The following is a 10,821-nucleotide window of genomic DNA, read 5'->3' as shown; positions in this document are numbered from 1 at the left end:
TAGCTGATAAACGTCCTCATTTCTATTCTCTGTCCACTAAGGAAACAAAAAGCAGGACAGATCTGGTATTGTGCAGTGCTCCATCTGGCCTGTGGGGGTGCTGCAGGAAAACCGCTGGGTTCTCGCACAGATTACCGGTAATGGCTGGGGCCCTGGAGAAAGATGATCAATAATCAGTTTATTTCTAGGGAATGCTCTTTAACAAAAAGAGAATTCTCCATTGTTTGCAATATGTGATATCATTCCGCCAGTAAATCTCTGCATTGTGTCCAGGTTGCTCATATTCCCGCTGTCCGTGTCTCAATATGACTCCTCAGTTCACTATCGCCCTCGTTTGGCTGATGACTGGAATTACTGCTCAGACCAGTGAGTAAATGACTTTTATTAGTAAATGGCAGATATAAGACAATGCGATCCGTCATATCTAGAATTAAGATAAGAAAATCTTAAGATCTCTTTTCACAAACAGCGCCACTCTGATTTATGGGCTGTGTCTGGTACTGCAGCTCTACCTCAATTATCCGTATACCAGACTCAATCCGTTTTTTTCTCTATTCCTGGACAATCTCTTTAATGCCTGAACAATCCTTTTTGATAAGCGGAGGGCACAATATTTTTGCGCTGCTGCTCAGCAATGTACACCAAAACCAGCAGGTAGGCAGCACAACATTCTCCGCAGATGCATCCGGCACATATTGGCTGCTGCTTCCTAGGGATGTGGGGTCTTCTGCTGTTTTTAGTATATTACAAGCCTGGAATAGTTTCATGTCAGGAATGTTTTCTATACATTGACAGCAAGCATAGATCTTGAGAATGGCGAATAATTTATCAACATAGTAATTATGTAAAGATGATAGACCTGCAGATACGTTTAACACTTGTCACATTTTCTTGTTTTGGGGCATTTGATAGCACACACCGGGGGCATCACAGGCAGGACTGGCCTTATCTTGGGCAGTGACCTGTGCGGGATTTTTGGCTAGCATTGTCCTATACTGTGTATGACCATACAGTGCACATATGGCCATATGGTGTCTAATTACTACAAGTGCCCAAATAATAGCGCCATACGGAGACACAATAGCAAAACGCGGGTCCCAGCAGACCAATCAGCAGTAGTGGCAGGATTAGGAAAGTCACATTATAGGGAGGGAAGAAGGGTAAGATTCCAGGGGGCAGCCTGCCCACCACGTTGAAGACCCCACAGCAGCAGATAATAGAAGAGAGAAGCACATCTCTCCACACCACTAACTAGAGGGAATCCAGGCGTCCAACCAACAAGGTCATTTCCATAAGAAGACAGATAAGTGGTGGCCAAATACATGAGATTAGTGGGGGGCGTACAGTAGGGACTGGTTGGGGGTGTAAAGTTGGGATTGGTGAGTGGTGTACAGTTCGGATAGGTTGATATTGCATTGTTGGGATTGGACGGCGGTGTACAGTTGGGATTGGTTGGTGGTGTACAGTTGGAATTGCTTGGTAGTGTACAGTTGGGATTGGTCGGTGGTGTGCAGTTGGGATTAGTCGGTGGTGTACAGTTGGGATTGGTCAGTGGTGTACAGTTAGGATTGGTTGGTGGTGTACAGTGGGGATTTCTTCGGTGGTGTATAGTGGGGATTTGTTCGGTGGTGTAAAGTTGGGATTGGCTAGTGGTGTACAGTTGGCATTGGTCATTGGTGTACAGTTGGGATTGGTCAGTAGTGTACAGTTGGGATTAGTCAGTGGTGTGCAGTTGGGATTGGTCGGTGGTGTACAGTTGGGATTGGTTAGTGGTGTACAGTTGGGATTGGTTGGTAGTGTACAGTTGGGATTAGTCGGCGGTGTACAGTAGAGATTGGTCGGTGGTGTACAGTTGGGATTAGTCGGCGGTGTACAGTTGGGATTGGTCGGTGGTGTACAGTTGGGATTGGTCAATGGGGAACAGTTGGGATTGGTCAGTGGCGTACAGTTGGCATTGGTTAGTGGTGTACAGCTTGGATTTCTTCTGTGGGGTACAGATGGGATTGCTCAGTGGTGTGCAGTTGGAATTGGTCGGAGTCTACAGATGGGATTGGTCAGTGGTGTATAGTTGGGATTGGTTGGTAGTGTACAGTTGGGCTTGGTCTGTGGTGTACAGTTGGGATTGGTCTGTGGTATACAGCTGGAATTGGTCAGTAGTGTACAGTTGGGATAGGTCAGTGGTGTACAGTTGGGATTGGTCAGTAGTGTACAGTTAGGGTTCGTCAATGGTGTACCGTTGGTATTGGTTAGTGGTCTACAGTTGGGTTTGGTTAGTGGTGTACAGTTGGGATTGGTCGGTAGTGTACAGTGGGGATTGTTCGGTAGTGTGCAGTTGGGATTGGTCGGTGGTGTAAAGTTGGGATTGGTTAGTGGTGTACAGTTGGGATTGGTCGGTGGTGTGCAGTTGGAATTGGTCGGTGGTGTAAAGTTGGGATTGGTTAGTGGTGTACAGTTGGGATTGGTCAGTGGTGTACAGTTGGGATTGTTCAGCGGTGTACAGTTGGGATTGGTTGGTAGTATACAGTTGGGATTGGTCAGTGGCGTACAGTTGGCATTGGTTAGTGGTGTACAGCTTGGATTTCTTCTGTGGGGTACAGATGGGATTGCTCAGTGGTGTGCAGTTGGAATTGGTCGGAGTCTACAGATGGGATTGGTCAGTGGTGTATAGTTGGGATTGGTTGGTAGTGTACAGTTGGGCTTGGTCTGTGGTGTACAGTTGGGATAGGTCAGTGGTGTACAGTTGGGATTGGTCAGTAGTGTACAGTTAGGGTTCGTCAATGGTGTACCGTTGGTATTGGTTAGTGGTCTACAGTTGGGATTGGTCTGTAGCATAGAGTGGGGATTGGTCGGTGCTGCACAGTTGGGATTGGTCATTGGTATACAGTTGGGATTGGTCAGTGGTGTACAGTTGGGTTTGGTTAGTGGTGTACAGTTGGGATTGGTCGGTAGTGTACAGTGGGGATTGTTCGGTAGTGTGCAGTTGGGATTGGTCGGTGGTGTAAAGTTGGGATTGGTTAGTGGTGTACAGTTGGGATTGGTCGGTGGTGTGCAGTTGGAATTGGTCGGTGGTGTAAAGTTGGGATTGGTTAGTGGTGTACAGTTGGGATTGGTCAGTGGTGTACAGTTGGGATTGTTCAGCGGTGTACAGTTGGGATTGGTTGGTAGTATACAGTTGGGATTGGTCAGTGGTGTTCAGTTGGGATTGGTTGGTAGTATACAGTTGGGATTGGTCAGTGGTGTACAGTTGGGATTGGTCAGTAGTGTACAGTTGGGATTGGTCAGTGGTGTACAGTTGGGGTTGGTCAGTGGTGTACAGTTGGTATTGGTTAGTGGTCTACAGTTGGGATTGGTCTGTAGCGTACAGTGGGGATTGGTCGGTGCTGTACAGTTGGGATTAGTCAATGGTGCACAGTTGGAATGAGTCGCTAGTGTACAGTTGGGATTGGTCAGTGGTGTACAGTTGGGATTGGTTAGTGGTGTACAGTTGGGATTGGTCAGCGGTATACAGTTGGGATTGGTTGGTAATATACAGTTGGGATTGGTTGGTGGTGTACAGTTGGGATTGGTTAGTAGTATACAGTTGGGATTGGTCAGTGGTGTTCAGTTGGGATTGGTTGGTAGCATACAGTTGGGATTGGTCTGTGGTGTACAATTGGGATTGGTTGGTAGTATACAGTTGGGATTTCTTTGGAGGTGTACAGTTGGGATTGGTTGCTGTACAGTTGGGATTGGTTGTGAGTGTACAGTATTCGTTGGTCGGTAGTGCACAGTTGGGATTGGTCAGTGGTGTACAGTTGGGAGTGGTCGGTGGTGTATAGTTGGGATTGGTCAGTGGTGAACAGTTGGAATTGGTTGGTGGTGCACATTTGGGAATGGTCGGTGGTGTACAATTGGGATTGGTCAGTGTTGTACAGTTGGAATTGGTTGGTAATGTACAGTTGGGATTGGTTGGTGGTGTACATTTGGGATTGGTCGTTGGTGTACAGTTGGAATTGATTGGTAGTGTACAGTTGGGATTGGTCAGTGGTGTACAATTGGAATTGGTTGGTAGTGTACAATTGGGATTGGTTAGTGGTGTACAGTTGGGATTAGTCGGTGGTGTGCAATTGGGATTGGTTAGTGATGTACAGTTGGGATTGGTCAGTGATGTGCAGTTGGGATTGGTCGGTGGTGTATGGTTGGAATTAGTCAGTGGTGTACAGTTGGAATTGGTTGGTAGTGTACAGTTGGGATTGGTCATTGGTGTACAGTTAGGATTGGTTGGTAATGTACAGTAGGGATTGGTCGTGGGTGTACAGTTGGAATTGGTTGTTGGTGTACAGTTGGGATTGGTCAGGGGTGTACAGTTGGAATTGGTTGGTAGTGTACAGTTGGGATTGGTCGTTGGTGTACAGTGGAGATTTCTTCGGTGGTGTACAGTTAGGATTGGTCAGTGGTGTATAGTTGGGATTGGTCGGTGGTGTAAAGTTGGGATTGGTTAGTGGTGTGCAGTTGGAATTGATTGGTAGTGTACCGTTGGGATTGGTCAGTAGTGTACAGTTGGGATTGGTCAGTGGTGTACAGTTGGGGTTGGTCAGTGTTGTAGTTGGGTTTGGTCTGTAGTGCACAGTGGGGATTGGTCGGTGGTGTACAGTTGGGATTGGTCTGTGGTATACAGTTGGGATTGGTCGGTGGTGCACAGTTGGAATGGGTCGTTAGTGTACAGTTGGGATTGGTCAGTGGTGTACAGTTGGGATTGGTTAGTGGTGTACACTTGGGATTGGTCGGTAGTGTACAGTGGAGATTGGTCAGTGGTGTACAGTAGGGATTGGTCAGTGGTGTACATTTGGAATTGGTTGGTAGTATATAGTTGAGATTGGTCAGTGGTGGTGTACAGTTGGGATTGGTTAGTAGTATACAGTTGGGATTTGTCAGTGGTGTACAGTTGGGATTCGTTGGTAGTATACAGTTGGGATTGGTCGGTGGTGTACACTTGGGATTGGTTAGTAGTATGCAGTTGGGATTGGTCAGTGGTGTTCATTTGGAATTGGTTGGTAGTATACAGTTGGGATTGGTCTGTGATGTACAGTTGGGATTGGTCTGTGGTGTACAGTTGGGATTGGTTGGTAGTATACAGTTGGGATTTCTTCGATGGTGTACAGTTGGGATTGGTTGTTGTACAGTTGGGATTGGTTGTTGGTGTACAGTTGTGGTTGGTCGGTAGTGCACAGTTGGGAATGGTCAGTGGGGTACAGTTGGGAGTGGTCTGTGGTGTAAAGTTAGGATTGGTCAGTGGTGAACAGTTGGAATTGGTTGGTGGTGTACATTTGGGATTGGTTGGTGCTGTACAATTGGGATTGGTCAGTGGTGTACAGTTGGGATTGGTTGGTAATGTACAGTTGGGATTGTCGTTGGTGTACAGTTGGGATTGGTTGTTGGTGTACAGTTGGAATTGGTTGGTAGTGTACAGTTGGGATTGGTCAGTGGTGTACAGTTGGAATTGGTTGGTAGTGTACAGTTGGGATTGGTCATTGGTGTACAGTTGGAATTGGTTGGTGTTGTACAGTTGGGATTGGTAGGTGGTGTGCAGTTGGAATTGGTTTGTGGTGTACAGTTGGGATAGGTCGGTGGTGTGCAGTTGGGATTGGTTAGTGGTGTACAGTTGGGATTGGTCAGTGATGTGCAGTTGGGATTGGTCGGTGGTGTACGGTTGGAATTGGTCAGTGGTGTCCAGTAGGAATTGGTTGGTAGTGTACAGTTGGGATTGGTCATTGGGGAACAGTTAGGATTGGTTAGTTGTGTACAGTTCGAATTGGTCGGTAGTGTAGAGTTTGGATTGGCGAGTGGTGTACAGTTGGGATTGGTCGGTGGTGTACAGTTGGGATTGTTCGATGGTGTACAGTTGGGATTGTTCAGGGGTGTACAGTTGGGATTGGTCATTGGTGTACAGTTATGATTGGTTAGTGGTGTACAGTGGGGATTTCTTCGGTGGTGTACAGTTAGGATTGGTCAGTGGTGTATAGTTGGGATTGGTCGGTGGTGTAAAATTGGGATTGGTTAGTGGTGTACAGTTGGGATTGGTCTGTAGTGTACAGTGAGGATTGGTCAGTGGTGGACAGTTGGGATTGGTCAGTGGTATACAGTTGGGATTGGTCGGTGGTGCACAGTAGGAATTGGTCGCTAGTGTACACTTGGGATTGGTCAGTGGTGTACATTTGGGATTGGTTGGCAGTATACAGTTCTGATTGGTCGGTGTTGTACAGTTGGGATTGGTTAGTAGTATACAGTTGGGATTTGTCAGTGGTGTACAGTTGGGATTGGTTGGTAGTGTACAGTTGAGATTGGTCTGTGGTGTACAGTTGGGATTGGTTGGTAGTATACAGTTGGGATTTCTTCGGTGGTGTTCAGTTGGGATTGGTTGTTGGTGCACAGTTGGGATTGGTTGTTGGTGTACAGTTTGGTTTAGTCGGTAGTTCACAGTTGGGATTGGTCAGTGATGTACAGTTGTATTGGCCGGTCGTGTACAATTGGGATTGGTCAGGGGTGTACAGTTGGAATTGGTTGGTAATGTACAGTTGGGATTGGTTGGTGGTGTACATTTGGGATTGGTCGGCTGAGTGCAGTTTGAATTGGTTAGTGGTGTACAGATGGGATTGGTCGGTAGTGTACAGTGGGGATTGATCGGTGGTGTGCAGTTGGGATTGGTCAGTGATGTACAGTTGGGATTGGTTGGTAGCATACAGTTGGGATTGGTCAGTGGTGTACAGTTGGGATTGGTTGGTGGTGTACATTTGGGATTGGTTGTTGGTGTACTGTCGGAATTGGTTGTTAGTGTACAGTTGGAATTGGTTGGTAGTGTACAGTTGGGATTGGTCGTTGGTGTACAGTTGGAATTGGTTGGTGGTGTACAGTTGGGATTGGTCGATGGTGTGCAGTTGGAATTGGTTAGTGGTGTACAGTTGGGATTGGTCGGTGGTGTGCAGTTTAGATTGGTTAGTGGTGTACAGTTGGGATTCGTCAGTGATGTGCAGTTAGGATTGGTCGGTTGTGTATGGTTGGAATTGGTCAGTGGGGTACATTTGGGATTGTTGGTAGTATACATTTGGGATTGTTCAGTAATGTACAGTTGGGATTCGTTGGTAGTATACAGTTGGGATTGGTTGGTAGTATACAGATTGGATTGGTCAGTGGTGTACAGTTGGGATTGGTTAGTATTATACAGTTGGGATTTGTCAGTGGTGTACAGTTGGGATTAGTCGGTGGTGTGCAGTTGGGATTGGTTAGTGGTGTAGAGTTGGGATTGGTCAGTGATGTGCAGTTGGGATTGGTCGGTTGTGTTCGGTTGGAATTGGTCAGTGGTGTACAGTTGAAATTCGTCGTGGTGTACAGTTAGGATTGGTTGGTGGTGTACAGTTAGGATTGGTTGGTGGTGTACAGTTGGGATTGGTTGGTAGTGTACAGTTGGGATTGGTCAGTGATGTACATTTGGTATTGGTCAGTAGTGTATAGTTGAGATTGGTCAGTGGTGCACAGTTGGGATTGGTCAGTGGTGTACAGTTGGGATTGGTTAGTGGTTTACAGTGGTGATTTCTTCGGTGGTGTACATTCGGGATGGTTAGTGGTGTATAATTGGGATTGGTCGGTGGTGTACAGTTGGGATTGGTCAGTGGTGTACAGTTGGGATTGTTCAGTGGTGTACAGTTGGGATTGGTCGGTGGTGTACAGTTGGAATTGGTTGGTGGTGTACAGTTGGAATTGGTCAGTGGTGTACAGTTGGGATTGATCGGTGGTATACAGTTGGAATTGGTTGTTGGTGTACGGTTGGGATTGGTCAGTGCTGTACAGGTGGGATTGGTTGGTAGTATACAGTTGGGATTGGTCAGTGGTATAGAGTTGGAATTGTTGGTAGTATACAGTTGGGATTGGTCAGTAATGTACAGTTAGGATTCATTGGTATTATACAGTTGGGATTGGTTGGTAGTATACAGATGGGATTGGTCGGTGGTGTACAGTTGTGATTGGTCAGTGGAGTACAGTTGGGATTGGTTGGTAGTATACAGTTGAGATTGGTCAGTAATGTACAGTTGGGATTCATTGGTATTATACAGTTGGGATTGGTTGGTAGTATACAGATGGGATTGGTCGGTGGTGTACAGTTGTGATTGGTCAGTGGAGTACAGTTGGGATTGGTTGGTAGTATACAGTTGGGATTGGTCTGTGGTGGACAGTTGGGATTAGTTGGTAGTATACAGTTGGGATTGTTCGATGGTGTACAGTTGGGATTGGTTGTTGGTGTACAGTTGGGATTGATTGTTGGTGTACAGTTGGAATTGGTTGGTAGTGTACAGTTGGGATTGGTCAGTGTTGCAGAGTTGGGACTTGTCGGTAGTGCAGGGTTAGGGTTGATCAGGAGTGCATAGTTGGGATTGGTCGGTGATTTACAGTTGGGATTGATCAGTAAGTTTCTGCTGGGATTGGTTGGTGAAGTACAGTTGGGATTGGTTGGTGTTGCAAAGTTGGGAGTGGTTGCTGGTGTGCAGTTTTGATTGGTCCATAGTGCAAAGTTGGGATTGGTCGATGGTGTTAGGTTGGGACTGGTCAGGACTCAGGAGTGCATAGTTGGGATTGATCAGTGGTACAAGGTTGGGATTGGTCAGGGGTGCAAGCTTGAGATTGGTTGGGGGTGCATAGTTGGGATAGGTCAGTAGTTCACAGTTGGGATTGGTTGATAGTGCAAAGTTGAGACTGGTCAGTGGTGCAAGGTTGGGATTGGTTGGGGCTCATAGTTGGGATTGGTGGCGCACAGATTTGATCACTTTCTGTACATTTGGGATTAATACATTGATGGTCACTATAAAATCAGTATAGAGTGACACTAATTAATAGTAAATCAAGTGTAAAAATAAATCATTTTATCTGCATGTCTGATTTTTTTCTGTTTTTGCAATCCACAGTTAAAAATGTTGCCCTTCGAGGCCAAGCCACACAGTCCTCACTATTCTACAGCATTGATTGGGACTACCTCGGCAGTGCTATTAATGCCATTGATGGAAACCTAAACTCGTTCTATAGGTATGGGTCATGTTCCAGTACTAACCTCGAGGATTCTCCTTGGTGGTGGGTGGACTTAGTGGAGCCTCACAACATCTCGTACATCACAATCACTAACAGAGGAGACTGCTGTGGAGATATGCTGAGTGGTGGCCTTATTCTTGTGGGAAACTCAGAAGACAACAATGGAACTAATAAACCAAGGTGAATGTTTTTAAGTTTAGAGAACAATGGAGCAATTCTGGTCCTAGGGTGAAGGTCTTCCATGTAAACTGAGATGGTTTCGTTCCTCAGTTTGGTAGATAAATGTGAAAATTAACATGTGATTTCAAGAGTTTTGAAATATGAGTCCATATTGGTTTGGTGTGTACAGTTGGGACCTGACAACCAATGTTCTATTTAGAGAGATTGTCACAATTCATAAACCTCTCAATTCTGTGCCACTGACCGGGCTTTGGCTTGGCTTGAAAATAAAGGAATTTGTCCATAATGAGGTTGAAGAGATGACCCAAGTGTTACTTAACCCTAATAAAAGTGTAGTTTGGGGATAAGTTGTAAAAAGTCGTAAAGTTCTTAATTGTATCATCTCTAGACAAGTTCCATTTTTGTGTTGGACAACCCCCCAGCTGTTGTCCACATTTACAACAACTAAGATAGGTTTTATATTGAGTCTGTGCCCCCCAAATCTGTCCAAGAATGGGTCTTAGGGCATGAAATGTGGAAAGCTGGACGAGAATGTCTTGGACTTCTCACTTTGTAGGACAGAGTTCTAGGACAGGACACCCAAGAAATACTCTCCACATCTAATTTCCACCATCAAATATTTTATGCAAATACCATATCTTTACTATGTACATGAAAGTCCTTCAGATCATCGTTACCACCAGTAACTTTTGGGGGTAAACTAAAGGGGAACCCTTGCAAAGCTCAGTTAGCACTCCTGGTAGCCCTGGTACAAGTGGTACATAAACGGTCATAGTTGTAGGGTTGGAACTGATTGTTTTTGGAGTTTTTGAAGTCTTTGTTTTTATTCTTATTTTTAGTTGTGCTGAGATTAATGCCGTGTTCACTGGTGCCACCCAAACCTTCCAGTGTAATGGGATGATCGGCCGCTATGTGAACATCATTTTACCAGGGAAACATCAATATCTTCAATTCTGTGAAGTTCAGGTCTTTGGAGTTCCTGAGAACGCGTCACCGATATGTGACAAATGAAAAAGGAATGAAAAGTACAATAAAGTGGTAAAAACAATACCCTGAGTCTCTATTGTCTCCGAGGAAGGGAAGGTGACAGCGTGCCAAATGATGGAAAAGTGAAATTCATGTTTACATGTGATATTTCAGCTCAATTTTCAGCAAATTTAATTCACCTCAAATTTTACAAAAAAATTAATTTGCCAGAATCCAAATTTATTGTAATTTGATTAACTTGAATCCATCATAAGGAGAACTGTCATTTTACAGAATTCAAAGGGGTCGAGAATATAATAATGCTCCCACTTCCTTCACTTGTATTCCTAGTCTGTGTCATGTCGGACGCTGTTAATACCAGGGCGTTCGACAGACAGCGGTAATTCCGCTTTTGTCCACTATGCGCTCAGTGGCGTCGGCTAGATTTTGTCTAGCTGGTCCGGGGTTAATTTAGATGGTGCTCGGATTGGAAGCTGGGTCACGCCCACTGCCTTTATATAGTTCTTCTGAACATTGGGCGTCGCCGATTATAGCTTCTGTCTAGTGCTTGGTTATCTCGGTCTGGAGTGGTGAGCTAAGAGTTGGAGTATCGTATCTGGT

General features: G+C 45.5%; 1 pseudogene; it reads left to right on the top strand.

Annotated features, from left to right (window-relative positions):
* Window positions 1-305: 305 nt before the first annotated feature.
* Window positions 306-10,245, top strand: LOC143804080 (fucolectin-4 pseudogene; annotated as a pseudogene).
* Window positions 10,246-10,821: the final 576 nt, after the last annotated feature.

The sequence above is a fragment of the Ranitomeya variabilis genome, chromosome 2, assembly GCF_051348905.1.
Source record: "Ranitomeya variabilis isolate aRanVar5 chromosome 2, aRanVar5.hap1, whole genome shotgun sequence".
Taxonomy (NCBI): Eukaryota; Metazoa; Chordata; class Amphibia; order Anura; family Dendrobatidae; genus Ranitomeya; species Ranitomeya variabilis.
This window is presented reverse-complemented; position numbering and strand designations above follow the sequence as displayed.